The sequence below is a fragment of the Sus scrofa genome, chromosome 12 (assembly GCF_054392235.1).
Source record: "Sus scrofa isolate SSC_HxYL_T2T_F1_AM1 chromosome 12, Sscrofa_HxYL_maternal_Yorkshire_Landrace_v2.0, whole genome shotgun sequence".
Taxonomy (NCBI): Eukaryota; Metazoa; Chordata; class Mammalia; order Artiodactyla; family Suidae; genus Sus; species Sus scrofa.
In genome coordinates this window covers 9,600,258-9,615,260 of record NC_139394.1, presented here as the reverse complement: position 1 = coordinate 9,615,260, position 15,003 = coordinate 9,600,258, and the positions used below count along the sequence as shown (strand labels likewise).

Here is a 15,003-nt window from a genome sequence, read left to right as displayed (position 1 = left end):
CACAGAAAGGTAAATTGAAGAAGGAGCCAATAAATGAAAGGAAGTGGTCACAGACAGTGAACTACACAAGATGAACCAACAAAATTGTGTCACAGAAAATGCAGAAGGGTTTCCAGTCGCTTCAGATGCTAATGGGGTCCAAAGACCTGGGCTTGAGACTGGCTTCCTCAAGCTCATTATTCTTCTGTCCTTGTGCACAACCTTTTACATCCGGGTGCCATCATTGCTTTGTTCACAAAGTGGGAGCAAGACTCATGTCAGAATTAAATGCAGTAGCTGACCTGAATGTAGAAGATCAAGGAATGCACAAACTACAACCATTACAGAATGTTTGGGCTGGTTGACAGCTGGGAAGCAAGTGTTGAGATCGTAGCACATGGGACGTCTTTGAGTGGGCCTAGAGTGGTCAAAACAGGTTGGAGCAGTTAAGGGTAAAGATAACGTGAAAAAGCACAGCTCCTGAGTGTGAGCTGTTTCTTAGATTTTTACCAGTGGAAGGAGGGAAAACCATGACATGGTAGTTTGAGAAGGATGCAGATTGGAGGAAGATTGCTTTGTTTTTCTCTTTGGGGTTTAGGGAGGTGAGAACACATGGGTAGAGTAAGCAGGTGTCTGGAGACTGATTATAAAACAGAAGAGATCAGTATGCGGAAACTAACAGGAGGTCCTGGAATGAAGTGTGAGTTGGAGTTGACTGGACAAAGGAAGACGCAAGCCCAGGTTAAAAGTCAGTTTGGAAAAACAGTAAAGTTGTATGTGTGTATTTGATATAAGAACAAAAAACAAACCGGAAAAAAGAACTTTCTAGAAAAGGATGGTTGGTTTAAGAAAGAAATTCTGAGCTGGAGAGGTGAAATACACAGAAAGACTGTATAATGAATGGCTTCTGTTTTGCCAGCGAATTGAAATAGGCGAATCAAGGAAATGAGAGATGCAATAAATGGAGGCTTCTGGTGGTAGCGTGTTTGAAATGCCTGTCACTGGGTCACAGCTGGGCAAGCAGCCAGATGAAGCTCAGGGGAGGGCAGAAGGACCAGGGGAAGAAGGGTAAGTTAAATAACCCGAAGGTGCCACCAGGACTAGGAGTAGGTTCAGCTGGCGTGGAAGCGTGGGAGAGGTGAAGAGAGAGCGAAAGATGATCAAGCCCATACAACAGTTAGAGCAGCATCGGATACTTCACTTCTTTTATATTTTTATGGTTTATAGAAGTGGTCATCAGGCCTTTTATTTTTTAATTTGTATGCGTGTGTGTGTGTGTGTGTGTGCACACGCACGTGCGCGCAGGACCGGCTATTGGCCATACCAGGAAGGCAGTCATCTGGCCCCAGGAAGGTCCAGGATAGCCCTCTATAAAGGAGAATGGACCAAATGGGTAATGCTAAGTAGGGAAAAAAGGAAGGTGAGCTTTTTTCTGTGATTTTGGTTAGAAGCAATGGAAATGATCAGCCAGCTGTTATTAAGGGGAAGATGGAACGGGCCCATCAAAAGGGACTGAGATACTGGGAAGAGAGGTCATCCAAGCCTTAAGAAGGGATGGCCAGTTGCCTCTGCAGTTTAAAGAACAAGAAAGACATTTTGAAAGTGAGAACATGGAACAGGAAGAAAAGTCAGCATTCAGCTGTTAGAACAAATTTTTGGAAGAGCAAATGGAGCTCTGAGAATAGGCATGAAGAAAGAACCCGAGGCCAGATTTTGTTGCTGAACTTGACTGGGAATGAATCAGCGATGTGTAGGGTTATGTTAACAATATTTTCTGAACAAAGCCATTAACTTCCTTCTTTCTTGGAAGAAATACTAAGAAAGGGGTTTACACTACAAATCAGTCTCTCTCCCTCTGTCTCTGTCGGTCTGCCTGCATTTCTTCCTTCTCTTTTTTTCCTTCCTTCTTTCCTTCCTTCCTAATATGTATCTTAATCGAAGTCAGACTCACTGATTGTCCTCTTAATCATATTTCTTTCCTTCTGTATTTTTAAAATATATATGATTTTTTATTGTATGTATTTTTATGTTTTGGGCAGTGGTATAATAACACTAAGCTTCCAGTGTAGAGATTATAAACAAAATAGGGCATCAAACAAACCCAGTTTTAGTTCTCCATTTGTGGAACTCTGTTAAGTCACTTAAATTTTTGAGCCTGGACCTAAATTTTTGAGCCTGGGTCCTGTTTTTTAAAACAATTGCTTTTTTAGAGCACTTCGAGGTTTTTATAACAAAATTCAGAGGGAAGTACAGAGATTTTCCACATACCTCTTCCCACACGTGCTGAGCCTGCCCCATTGTCAACATCACTCCTCAGAGTGGTACCTTTTCAGCAAGAATGGACCGACATGGACACACAGTCACTCCAAGTCCATGGTTTATATGTCAGTTCCCTCTTGCTGTTGTACATTCTACGGATATGGACAAAAGTATGATAACATCCATCCATCGTTATAATCACACAGAATAGCTTCACTGCCCTAAAGGTGCCTGTACTCTATCCATCCCCCCTTCCCCAACCCCTGGTAGCCACTGATATTTTCATTGTCTCCATAGGGCTGCCTTTCCCATCATGCCATACAGTTGGAAACATACAGTATGTAGCCATTTCAGATTGGCTTCATTCACTAAGTGATATGTATTTAGATTTCCTCCATGTCTTTTAATGGCTGGATACTTCATTATTTTAGTGCTGAATGATATTCCCTTGTCTAGGTATAAGGTGGTTTACTTATCTGTTCGCATTTCATACATACATGCACATACACACGGACTTAGTATATACACACACACACAATTGTGTGTGCGGTGTTGCATGTGTGTGTTTGTGAGAGGGGATAGGTAGGTGAGAAATAGTGCAGATGAGGTGAAGCAGAACAGAAAGTTTGTTTGTTTCTTTTTACTGCCACACCTGCGGTATATGGAAGTATCCGGGCTAGGGGTTGAATCGGAGCTGCAGCTATTGGCCGACACCACAGCCCCTGCAACACCAGAGGTAAGCCATATCTTCCACCTACGCTGCAGCTTTCGGCAACTCCAGATCCTCAGCCCAGGGTTCGAGGCCAGGGATCAAACTGGCCATGTAATGGGATACTAGCTGGGTTCATAACCCACGGAGCCACGACGGGAACACCAAGCTTTATTTTTTCATAGAAGTGCGTTAGCATTTTAGATGAAGAAAAACCATTTTAGGTGTGCTGCTACTTTAGACGAAGAAAAACTAAAAACAAAAACAAAAAAAAAAAATAAAGTACAGAAATAAAATAACACACTTGCACCTAAACTTCACTACTCAGAATTAGAATTTTTCATTTTCTAAAAATGTGTTTTAAATGTGATTTAAGATGTCTGTGCAATAACACAAGAAATAAAACATCTGACGATAGAGGGCATTTGTAGGAGTATCCTAAATGTTTGTTGGGAGATCAAAAGTGATGCTATACACAGAGCACTTAGCAAATAAAGAAACGTTAGTATTACTTTATTATTGATAATATTAAAAACGTGGAGTCCTCCCTAGGTCCCACTTCTCTTTCCCCCTCCAGAAGCAATGCTCTGGTGCATGCGGTTTAGAGCCTTGCAATCCCCGTGACAGTTGCTGACTTAGGTGCATGGAATCGGATTCATGTCTGCGTGCGCAGGTACACACCTCGTGCTTTAACTTTTACACCAATAATAAAGTAATACTCATTTCCTTCGGTAAATTTTTTTTCACTCAGTTTAGTTTTTGAAAATCATCCATTCTGATACATTGGGTTCTCGCTCATTTCTTTGGAGTGTTGTACATTATTCTGTCATATAAAAATCCCATACTGAATTTGCCTTGCACTTTTTTCCTCCTTTTCATTTTTTAAATTTTTTCCATTACAGTTGATTTACAGTGTTCTGTCAATTCCTGCTGGAGAGCAAAGTGACCCAGTCATACATATATATATATATTCTTTTTCTCACATTATCCTCCATCATAAGTGGCTAAATAGAGTTCCCTGTGCTCTACAGCAGGATCTCATTGCTAACCCATTCCAGAGGCAACAGTGTGCATCTATTAACCCCAGATTCCCAGGCCATCCCCCTCCCTCCTCCTCCCCCTCGGCTTGCACTTTTTGATGAACCTTTAGTTCATGTCTGACTTGGAACAATTATAAGCAGAGTTATCATGAATATTCTCATACAAATATATCCTTTTCCCCCAATAACCCACATGCCTAAAAATGACCTCCTCCGTTATCTGCATGTACCTTCCAAAGTGACTGTACCAATTTATACTTCAGTTGTTTGTGAAGGTTCCTATTTACCTGCCTTTCTGATCATGTGTGGAAATAGAAAGCGTTTTGATTTCCGCACATTTATAAAATGGGACATTATTTTTCTTTGGATTTGTAGTTCCTTGGTTGCCTGTTAAGCTGATCGCCTTTTCATATTCCTTGAATATTTGAGTTTCTTGCTTTGAAAGGCTTTTTGAAATATTTTGCCTCATCTTTCTCCTACGTTACTTTGCCTTTTGAAAAACTGGCTTATTGGTCTTTATACTAAGTATTAGCCTTTTATTGGTTCTAGATTATGGTTTAACATTGGTCATGGTGTCTGTAGTTATATAATCACTTGTTTGTCTTGAAACAGCCACATTTATTAAGCTCTCAATATCTGCTTTAAGTTTTGATTGAGAACTGTGTTTGGTGTGGCTGTATGCAATTCCAATGGTTGTCAAATTTTAGCATAACGATCATTTGGAAAGCTACTTAAAAGTACAGATTTCCTGCCTTCTCTCTCTTGAGGATTCAGGAGTTCTAAATTAGGACATGGACAAAAACTTTTTTTTTTCCTTTTTCTTTCTTTATTTATTTTTGCTTTTTAGGGCTGCACCTCCAGCATATGGAAGTTCCCAGGCTAGGGGTCAAATCAGAGCTGCAGCTGCCAGCCTACACCACAGCAATGCAGGATTTGAGCTGCATCTGCAACCTACATCACGGCTCACTGCAAAGCCGGATCCTTAACCCACTGAGCAAGGTCAGGGATTGAACCTGCATCCTCATGGATACCAGTCAGATTCATTACCACTGACCCACCATGGGAACTCCCACGTAAGTTCTTTTTAAAAAAGACTCCCATGCAAGGTGATAGGCAAATACACTTTGGGAAATACCGCAGTGCCCCATATAGGAGTTACCCTGGGTGAGGAGACCAAAGACTGCCCTCCGCTGAATCATTTTCCCTTTTTGATTCTATTGGACATGCTTGTCTGAAGCAGCTGTGCACCTGGCCAAATGCACAGAAATATACGTATAGACTCTCTGATAATAGGTAACAATGCGGTCTTGTTTTCAGTCCTTCCCAGTGTTCCTGGAATAAGGAGTTTTTTGAGGTCTCACTAGGCTAATACCTCCAGTGGAGGTAAATCCAAGTTGTGACGAAAAGTGTAGGCAATTAAAAGAAAATTCCTGCGAAGGTATATTTCCATCACCATTGTTATTTTTTGCCTCACCTGCGGTATGCAGAAGTTCCCGGGGCCAGGAATTGAACCCGGGTCACAGCAGCGACCCAAGTGACAATGCCGGATCCCAACCCCACTGTGCCACCAGGGAACTCTTACTTCCATTATTTGATTCATGTCTTCTAGTGAGTTTTTAAAGAATAATTCTTCTGAAAAACTACTGTGAGATGGAAGTAAGAAGAGCATGGAGCGCTTAAGATGCAGATTTTTGATGAAAATAAAGTAAGGGATAAAGAAAAATTGAGGAACATTATGAAAATGAAAGGTATCAGGAAAGATTTTTTTTTTAATTGTAAGGAATTTAAGAGAGATTGGACATAGGCATTTTTCGTGTTCTCAGCGAGATTTATTTCCCTTTTGTATTTATGTGCAATATCAGATGTTTTAATGTTGTGGATTTGTCCCAAACTCCATTAATAAAGTGGCTTCCTGTCTAAGCTTAGGTAAGCTATTCACCTAATTTAGGAAATAACTGATCCATGTTTTGAGACAAAGCTCTTTTGTTTAAAGGACCTTAAGATTCAAATGACAACAAAGGGACATTTGACCCAAATCCCAGAAAGTCCTGAGAATGGATTTTCTCTGTTTAGCACATTGCTGCAGTTGAAAATATTAAAACAGAAGAGAAATGTCCAGGAGAAAAGCTCTCCTTTGCCCAGGAGAAGTAGTAGAACTGATATATTCTTTCCAACAGCCTTTGTTTATACTTCTCAGAGGAACAGATGGATTCTAGTGAGGTGTTTTGGTCAGTTTTATTAGGAAGTTGACTCAGGTCTGTATTGCTTGTAGAAGCCAGAGAGAGGGCAGGCGTCCCACTCACAAATCTTTAGGAAGTGTCGAAAGCTGAGTCATTTCAGACGTGTAAATCCTGTTGCAACAAACAGGACACATTGGCTTCTTTTGGACAAATACAGAGAGAAAAAATCAGATGCGAATTGAATATCAAGATGGTGGCTGAAGGACCATTAAAAAAAGAGTGAAATGATGCCATGTGCAGCAACATGGATGGAGCCAGAGATGATTGCGCTAAGTGAAGTGAGCCACACAAAGACAAATATTATATGATATTGCCTATATGTGGAATCTAAAAAAAACCCACACAACTACACACACACACACACAACAGAGACTCACAGATATAGAAAATAAACTTACGGTTACAAAAGGGGAAAGCGGGGGATAAATAAGGAGTGTGGGATTAACAGATACACACGACTGTATAAAAAATAGAGAACCAACATGGACCTACTGTATAGAGCACAGGGAACTCTACTCAGTATTCTGTAATAACCTTTAGGGGAAAAGAATCTGAAAAAGAACGCGTGTGTGTGTGTGTGTATGAGAATCGCTCTGCTGTATGCCTGAAACTAACACGATGTTATCAATCGACTATAGTTCAATTTAAAAAAATTAAAAATAGAGGCCGAATAAAATACAGGTAACGCATGGTGTGGGAAAGGGACCTTTCTGCACTTTTGGGATCCACTCTACTTTATGATTCCCTACAATCCCCCTTCCCCACCGCCCCCGGCCTCATTCTCATCCAGCAGAAGGAATCGGCAGGGAACCAGGGAACATCAGGGCCGTATGGGAACCCGAAGGGTAAATGAGACGACATACTCTTTGGAAAAAGGCATACCCTAAACTCTAGCATAAATGTTACCTTGGTACTGAAAATGGTTCAAACAGTCTACAAACGAACAATGTTTAAAGATACCGAAAATCTTGGCTGAGTTCCGAGCTGGTGTTAAAGATATTGGATATGCATGTTTTGGAAAGTCAGGGTGATTCGAGTGACTAAACAAAGAAGCTTTCTGAACAAACACTATCACGGACTCTCAAAGGTCTCAAAAATGCATGCTGACATTTGTCAGGAGCCTTTATAAACCTTTTAATTTCTGTTTAATAATTCACCGGTTGGCAAAAAAATCCTTCAATGATTTTTTTTTTCCCCATGAACACAGAGAGCACGGGTGTTAACAGAAGATTTAAATATAGGGGATCTGACTTCCATCTGGCCAGCTCAAGCCGTCTCCTCGTGAATGGCCACATGTCCCACCTTGCGCCTGAGCTCTGACAGTAAATATTTGACTGGCAGAGCTGCAGAGGACCCGGACAGTAAATATTTTATGAGGGGAAATGGGAACTCCCCTTTGCTCTGTCCTTCTCCTACATCCAACATATTAATTTATGGGAACTGGAAACCAGAGGACTCTCAATCTATCCCATCAATAATTAGTCATGATTTCAAATCCCAAAGCCTGCCTATATTGCTTATATGACAGTTAGGATGCACTTTTTTTTTTTTTTTGTCGGATTGGGATACGTCTACAAATCTACAAATAAGCTGCAGCACTTGGCTGAGAAGGCTTAGACAGTACGTCGTAAGTACGGACAATTCGTTCTCTGATAACAAGGGTATGGACAGAGTCATCTTTTTCCCCCTCCTCCTTCCCATCAAACGCCGTCTTTCTTGAAATAACTTCACAAGTCAGACCCCAGGCTGTGGATGAGTCCCTGGTACCCGGCTCTTAGACTACCCGGCCGTGGTTTTCCTCTTCGCCTCTGCGGGGCAACAGCTGGTTTTCATTAGGCGTCAGATTATGATACACGCCAAAAAGAAAATGGTCAAAACGAATAAAGAAAGGAGTTCTGGTAATACTGTGGTTTGTTCTCGGGGGTGTCAAGGTGAAGAATCCATCCTGTTCTTCAGACCACTGTAAACTGAATCCATTGCTGCCGACACATGAGTGAAATCCAGCAGCGTTTTCTTAAGAATCTCTGTCGCTTTTATTTACTGTGGGAGAGGCCCCTGGGTTTTTCTTTCTTCTTCCTTTGGTATAACGCTAATGCACTTTATATGTCCTTTAATCTCCGTTCCAGTTCTGTCAATATTTGAGCTTATCTTAAAACGAAGAACTCCAAAGGAGGGTCAAAGAAAGTAAATGCTCACTCCGGAAGGCAAATAACAATTATTTCATTAAACATCCAAATCACAAAGCACCCCTTGGACCAGATCTTGACACAAACAGGAGGGGTGAAGGTTCCCCAGGCCCCTCCCCTTGTGATGAACGTCTAAAGGGTCCCAAGTTTTCGAATATGGGGGCAATTTTCCAAAACTCTTTCGTTCTGCTAACAAATTCAGTGACCAGTGACTACAAGATCTCTCTCTGTGTCTCCATCTTTGGAATGTCTATTCCTGATGATGAGAGATGGGTAGCAAGGACCTAGGTATTAAGCCCGGGTTGGCCCGCTGTGCTGCTCTAATAAAACATCACTGGAAAGAGCAGCTCAGCAATCCTAATAAAACATCCCAGATGACAGACTTGAAACCCACATCTTCCGCGGGAGCCAAGCAACCCGTGCTGGCCTTTGGTTCTTCATGCTGTGATGCAGACAGAAATACAGACTCAAGTTTAGTCCACCATTATGAGTTCCGCTGGAGCTGTCATAGTTGTTCAGCCTGTTGGAACAGGTATTTATTTTCCCACAAGCTTCCACTGTCATAAACTCAGGAGATGGTGTCTTCTTAATAAAAGTGAGCTCAACCTCCACCCAAGTGTTGTAGCCAGACCCACTTTCGGTGCCCCTACTGGAGCTTTGCAAACAAGAGGTGGGTGGCCCGGCGTGGGAGATGGGTGTTTGCTGTTACGAGGGGCTTTCACATTCTCTGTGCGGCAGGACAATACACACAGACATATACTATTAAAAATGGAGGTGCCTGGAGGCTTTTCACACTCCCCCCCTTCCATATGGGTTCTGGCAGGGAAAGTAAGGAGACGCGAACATTCTTTCAGCGTAATAACTTCGGGGATTGTTCACATGGACAGTGTGAAAATGCAGTTGGTTTGCAGATTCCACACTTTGCAGGCAGATTCCACAGGCTGGCTCTTTTCTTTTCTCCTTCTTTTGACTTTTTTGCCATTGGAGACTCTGGCTCCATCCTGCTGGGAAGCAATTAGTGCTGAAGGAATGACAACCAGCACACAAGTGGCAAGGGCCAGGAGGGTAGGAAGCAAAAAAGAAAAAAAAAAAAAGGAGGGGGATGGGGGAACTAGAGAAAGGAATCCGGAGGTAGGGATGGCTTCCTCTGGAGACGACTAATGGAAGAGCCCTGTGAGGACGCCAAAGTTCAAGAACTGAGAGCTTGAATTTGCAGCGAACCGAAAACGTCCCATGTAATGGAAAAGGAGAGAAAGTATTATCCAGTAGAACTTTCTGCAGTGGGGTGACCTCCTATAATCCAGACTGTCCAAAGTAGTGGCCGCTGGCCGCTGGTGAGCATGTTCAAAGAAGTGGCTGTGCAAGTGCAGAAGGGCCATTTGGGCACGAAACCGAGTGTTTTATTTCATTAATTTCATGCGATGTGAATGGCCAGATGTGGCTAGGGACCACCACACCAGGCAGTGCAAGGGTAGAACAATCATCACTCGCAGATTCCCCTCTCTTCTTAGGAACCTTTCAGCAAGGTGATGTCAAGTCACGAATCCCGAATAAAGGACTGTGTGATGTATCATTAGAGATGAGCTGTAAGCATCTGGCCAACATGAAGAGCATTTGGAGGTGGATTTGCCTTCTAGAGTAGGTCTGGATATATTGTTACACGCACATATCCAAACAAAACGGTATCGGAACCACACCAGTAGAGGGCACAGTGAGCAACGGGCATGGAATCAGATGTAACTGACCTTCCATCCTAATCTCACCCCTTTTTGTCCTGCGACCTTGGGCAAGACACTGAATCCATATCATTCTTTGCTCCTTCATCTGCCAAAATGGAATTAAAATGTTCTTTCATTTGAGTGTTATGATGATTCAGTTGAGTTTACCAAACATTATAATAGTTATTTTTCTCTCTTTAGCTACTTCTGGTGTTTAATCACAGGCAAGTTCTCCCAGGGTCATTGTAGACTTTATATAATAGCAACAGAACAACAGTAACAAGACGTTTAGTTACCAATTCATTATATTTTTTTGTATCAGGTAACTAGCTTTGCTATAACAAAGAAACCTCAAAATATAATGCTTTAAAGAAGAAAAGTATTTTTCCCTCCCATATTACCGCCTGAGTTGAACAACTTAGGTTGATGGGGGTAGTTGAGCTGCATGAAACCCTTCAAGTACTCTGTATTTCCCCATCTTATTCCCCCAAGGACCCCTAGAGCTGGCACAGGCGAAGTGCAACTCAAAGTTCAAATCCAGCTGTTTCTGTAGGTAAAGTTTCACTGAAACATAACCACACCCGTTTGTGTAGGTTATCTGTGGTTGTCTTGAGGCTATAAGAGCAGAGTTGAGTATTTCCGCAACTTCATGGCTACAAGTGTTTATTGTCTGAGCCTTTACAGAAAAAGCTGGCAAGCCCCTGCCCTAGAGTGCTGTGGTCTTCTGCATGCTCAAAGCTGGAGCAGAGGCTCACCTGTATGCCCGGGAGGATACAAGGCAGCCGTCTTTTTAGGAGAGGCAGAAGTTGCACACATCACTTTTTTTCCCCCCTAGTCCATTCATTTTTTTTTATTCATTCAACAAATATTTGAATACCAATTTGTGTCAGCCACAACATGAGCTACTTGAGAATCTCATTGGTGACAATTAGGTCACATGGCAACCTCCGACCACTAGAAAGTTCAGAAGGAAAAAAAAAAAAAGACTCCAGGTGAGACCATGTGGCCAGCTTAAGGTCATTATTATTGACTGTCCACTTTGCAAACCATAAAGTGTTACCTGGCAATGAGATCATGTGATTAAGAAAAAAAGGAACTAGAGAACAGCTAGTTCTGGAGAAGAACCAGGATGGAAAACAAGGTATTAACAACAGCATTTTCAGGAGTTCCCTTGTGGTGCAGCAGGTTAAGGATCCAGTGTTGTTGCTGCAGTAGCTTGAGTCGCTGCTGTGGCGCAGGTTTGATCCCTGGCCTGGGAACTTCCATGTGCCACAGACATGGCAAAAAAAAAAAAAAAATAACACTGTCATATGCTTAAGCTCCCATAATAGAAGACTGGGTTTCTTAAGTAATAAATGTTTACCAAGCTTCTGTTCTATGCCAGGCTTTGGGACTATGGTAGTGAAAAAAGCCATGTGGTCTCTAGGGATTTGGGCACATAGCAACCCGTTTCACAGACTAAGAAGTCAGTGTATGATCCATGTTCGCTTTAAGAGTCGGCCTTCACACAGGGAAGAACACGCCTTCTCCAACTCGGCAAGAAGTTCGCTCTGGAGTAAGAAACTGATTTTATATACAGACAAACTTATGTCTGCTTCATCAGCTTCCTTTCTCTAAAGTCTGAGTTGCACATTTATTCTTTTAAAGCAAGAAATAAATTCCAAACACAGATAACGGTCTACATGCAATTTTCCATAAAGCTCCTTAAATTAACTATATATTCGATATATTCTATATACTATATAGAAAACTATATATTCTATATACTGTTTGAGAGAAGCCGTCCACTGAATTTATAATTACATAAGGATCTGACCCTTGACTGACTAGTTTGTGGCTAATACTGTTATAATTACAGCAGAAAGAGAATACCAAAACAACCACCTCATGGACAGGAACCAAATGTGTTCACTTACAAGTCAATTTCATAAGGAGTATCTAATTTGATCCTCATAGGAATTATGTGATACTGATATGATTTAATAGACTAAGGAGATGGGAAATAAAGCTGGGAATCCGAAATCTGATCTCTTAATTCTGTCTCTGAAGTGCATCTCATCTGTTTGAATAATTAAAACTAACAAGAATGAAAGCCTAAGAGGGGAATTGTGTATACATTTTGATCTGGCCACAATAGACTCTTACAATTTGGACAGAAGTCTATAATAATAAATTAGAACAGAATGAGAAAAGCCAGGACTTTGAATGAAGCTTGTGCTTGTATAACTTCTGGATGCCCAGTCCTAGGGACTCACAATATCTGGAACTGGGAGCCAAGAAACTGGGCATTTAATGAGCCACCTAGGTGAATCCAATCAACAGTCCATTTGGAGGGCTATCATCTAAGGACCTTCCAGCATCTTGACATAAAGTAAAAAGGAGATGACACAGATCCTGGCACTTGGAATGGAAAAGAGAGAGGTCTGTCCACATTACTTCATTTATTTATGAACAAATATTTATTAAACATATACGGTATGCCAAGCCCTGTGATAGGTGCTGGGAAACAATGGTGAACAAAAGAAGCAAAGCTTTTCTATTCATCAAGTTTACACTCAAGATAAACATTTCAAAAGAAGCAAGGAGAGCTTGTGATGACAGACTGGATAAGAACCGTTAAGACAGAAGAATCGTTTCTGAATCGTTCCAACATTTCTAATACTGAAATGTGATTATTATGTTAAGAAATATATTCTTTCTGAGTTCCCACTGTGGCACAGTGCGTTAAGAATCCAACTGCAGGACCTCAGGTCGTTGTGGAGGCGCAGGTTCATTCCCTGACCCAGCGCAGTGGTTTCAAGGATCTGGCATTGCCACAGCTGCAGTGCAGGTCACAGCTGTGACTTGGATTCAATCCCTGGCCTGGGAACCTCCATGTGGGAGCATCCATAAAATTGAAAAAAAAAAAAAAAAAGAAAAGAAAAATCTTCTTGTTTTGTCCAGAGTGGGTTTCAGCTCACTTAAGGACATACTAGGTTTAGGATAATTTGTGAAAAAGTAGGAAAGTAAGACAAGGGCACAGGTTGGGCCCAGGCCTGGGAAGGCAGGTGCACATGTACGCTGACGAACCACTAAAGCCACGCAAGTGAATGAATGAATCTAGAAAGTGATGCCGTAAAGAGAAAACTGATGGTAACATTTTGGGCTTTCATATTCACAGATAAGAAGCAAGGTTAAAACAAAAACAGAAAATATGAGGCACAGACAGAAACAAGGAAGATGGCAGAAAGCACCGTATTTGGAAACTGCAGAGTCAGAACCAGGAAGGGAGGATTTCAGGGACGAAGCTGAAGACTCATAGAGGCCAACGAGCAGAAGGACTGGGGACCGCATCTGAGTGAGTCCGACTTAACATGTCCGAGGGCAGACCCAGGACAGTGGCGGGAGATGGAAGGGAGACTGCAGAGTGTATGACAGGAACAGGCAGGTAGAAATTAAGGGCAGCACGTACAGGCGGGACAAGGAAGAATAAAAATTAAAAGCTGTGCGATGACATATTAGGTTCCAGTTAAGAGACTATAGAGGACCCGAGCATTATTCAAAACAGAAACAAAACATGGCCATGCCGAAGAAGGAATCGAAAATCATAGAAAAAGAGGGGAAAATTCTATCAATGGGGAAGATAGGGGTCCAATGGAGGTCTCAGTAGGAATAACATGGCACTCCAAGTCATTATTCTAAAAATGCATCACCTCGCTCTATTCCAACCCAACTGCTAAGAGTTTTCACTTGCATTTCCTTGTTTTAGGTTCTGAACGTGGAAGGTCAGTTTTCAGACCACGAGGCACTGGAATGACGTTGCCAAGGGAGAATTTTCCAGTCCTTGTAAATGTGCTTATCTTTCCCCAGGTGACCAGCTAACCCCCTCCATATTTTTTCCACCAGGTGGCAATGCCCCCTTACTATTAAAGAACTGAAAACAGCCTGATGAGAACAGTGAATAACCTGGATTTCTGAAAGATCATTCTGACAACTGTCTTTGTTTAGAAAGTTGACATTTTCATCAGCGCTGCCTCTTGGAAAATCCGTTACAGATTCCCAAACTGTGGATTATATGCAACCGGAGCAGAAATAGAAAGGAGGGTGACAGAGTGCTTTATATCAAAAGAAGGTCACCTAATGTCTTGAGCGAAAAGTGAGTTTTTTTAGAAAGAAGGGGAAAAAAGCCCCATTTTTTTCATAATCTGGAATTTGGGGAGTATTGGAGAGAATGATAGGATTTCTGAGGTCTCTTCAAGAAAGAACAGATGGGTGAAATAGTTGATTACAAAATGCTACAAAATGAGGAAGCAAGGGAAAGATTTGAGGGACTCATAAATATTCTTAAATGAGTAATCAATACATATTTAATGCATGGATGAGAGGAAAAACGACACCCTTAAAAATGCTATTAGTATCCAGTCATCCAGAAGTTGTTAAAAGCATGAAAGGAAAAAATTAATTTTTTCAAATCAAGTTTATAGAGCAGGACAAGGGTTAGCCAATAATGGTCCATGGCCCAAATCAGGCCTACTTCTTGGTTTTGTTAATTTACAGCCACAGTTTTTTATTTGCATATTATCTCTGGCTGCTTCCATGGGCTAAAATAGCATAAGTATGTATTTGCTGCCCAGATCACCTGCCCGTCAAACTCTAAAATACTTACTCTTTGGCCCTGAACAGTCAAGTCTGCCGATCCCTGGTGTAGTGTCACAAAGCACGAGTTTTGGAACCAGACAAATCTCAGCCCCAGTCCTAATGCTTCGTAGCTGTTTGACCCTGAACGAATTTTAAAGATTAAAGCAAGTTCTGGTTTGAAAACACTCTGTGGCCTGCTGGTGCACAGAAGCCATGCTACCTGTCCCTACCTTTCCCTCTTAAACGACACGAGAA

General features: G+C 41.7%; 1 long non-coding RNA gene across 4 annotated transcripts in view; it reads right to left on the bottom strand.

The window, feature by feature from the left end:
* Positions 1–15,003, bottom strand: part of LOC110255978 (uncharacterized) — an 867,249-nt gene that overhangs the window by 247,093 nt on the left and 605,153 nt on the right. The window lies entirely within an intron of this gene.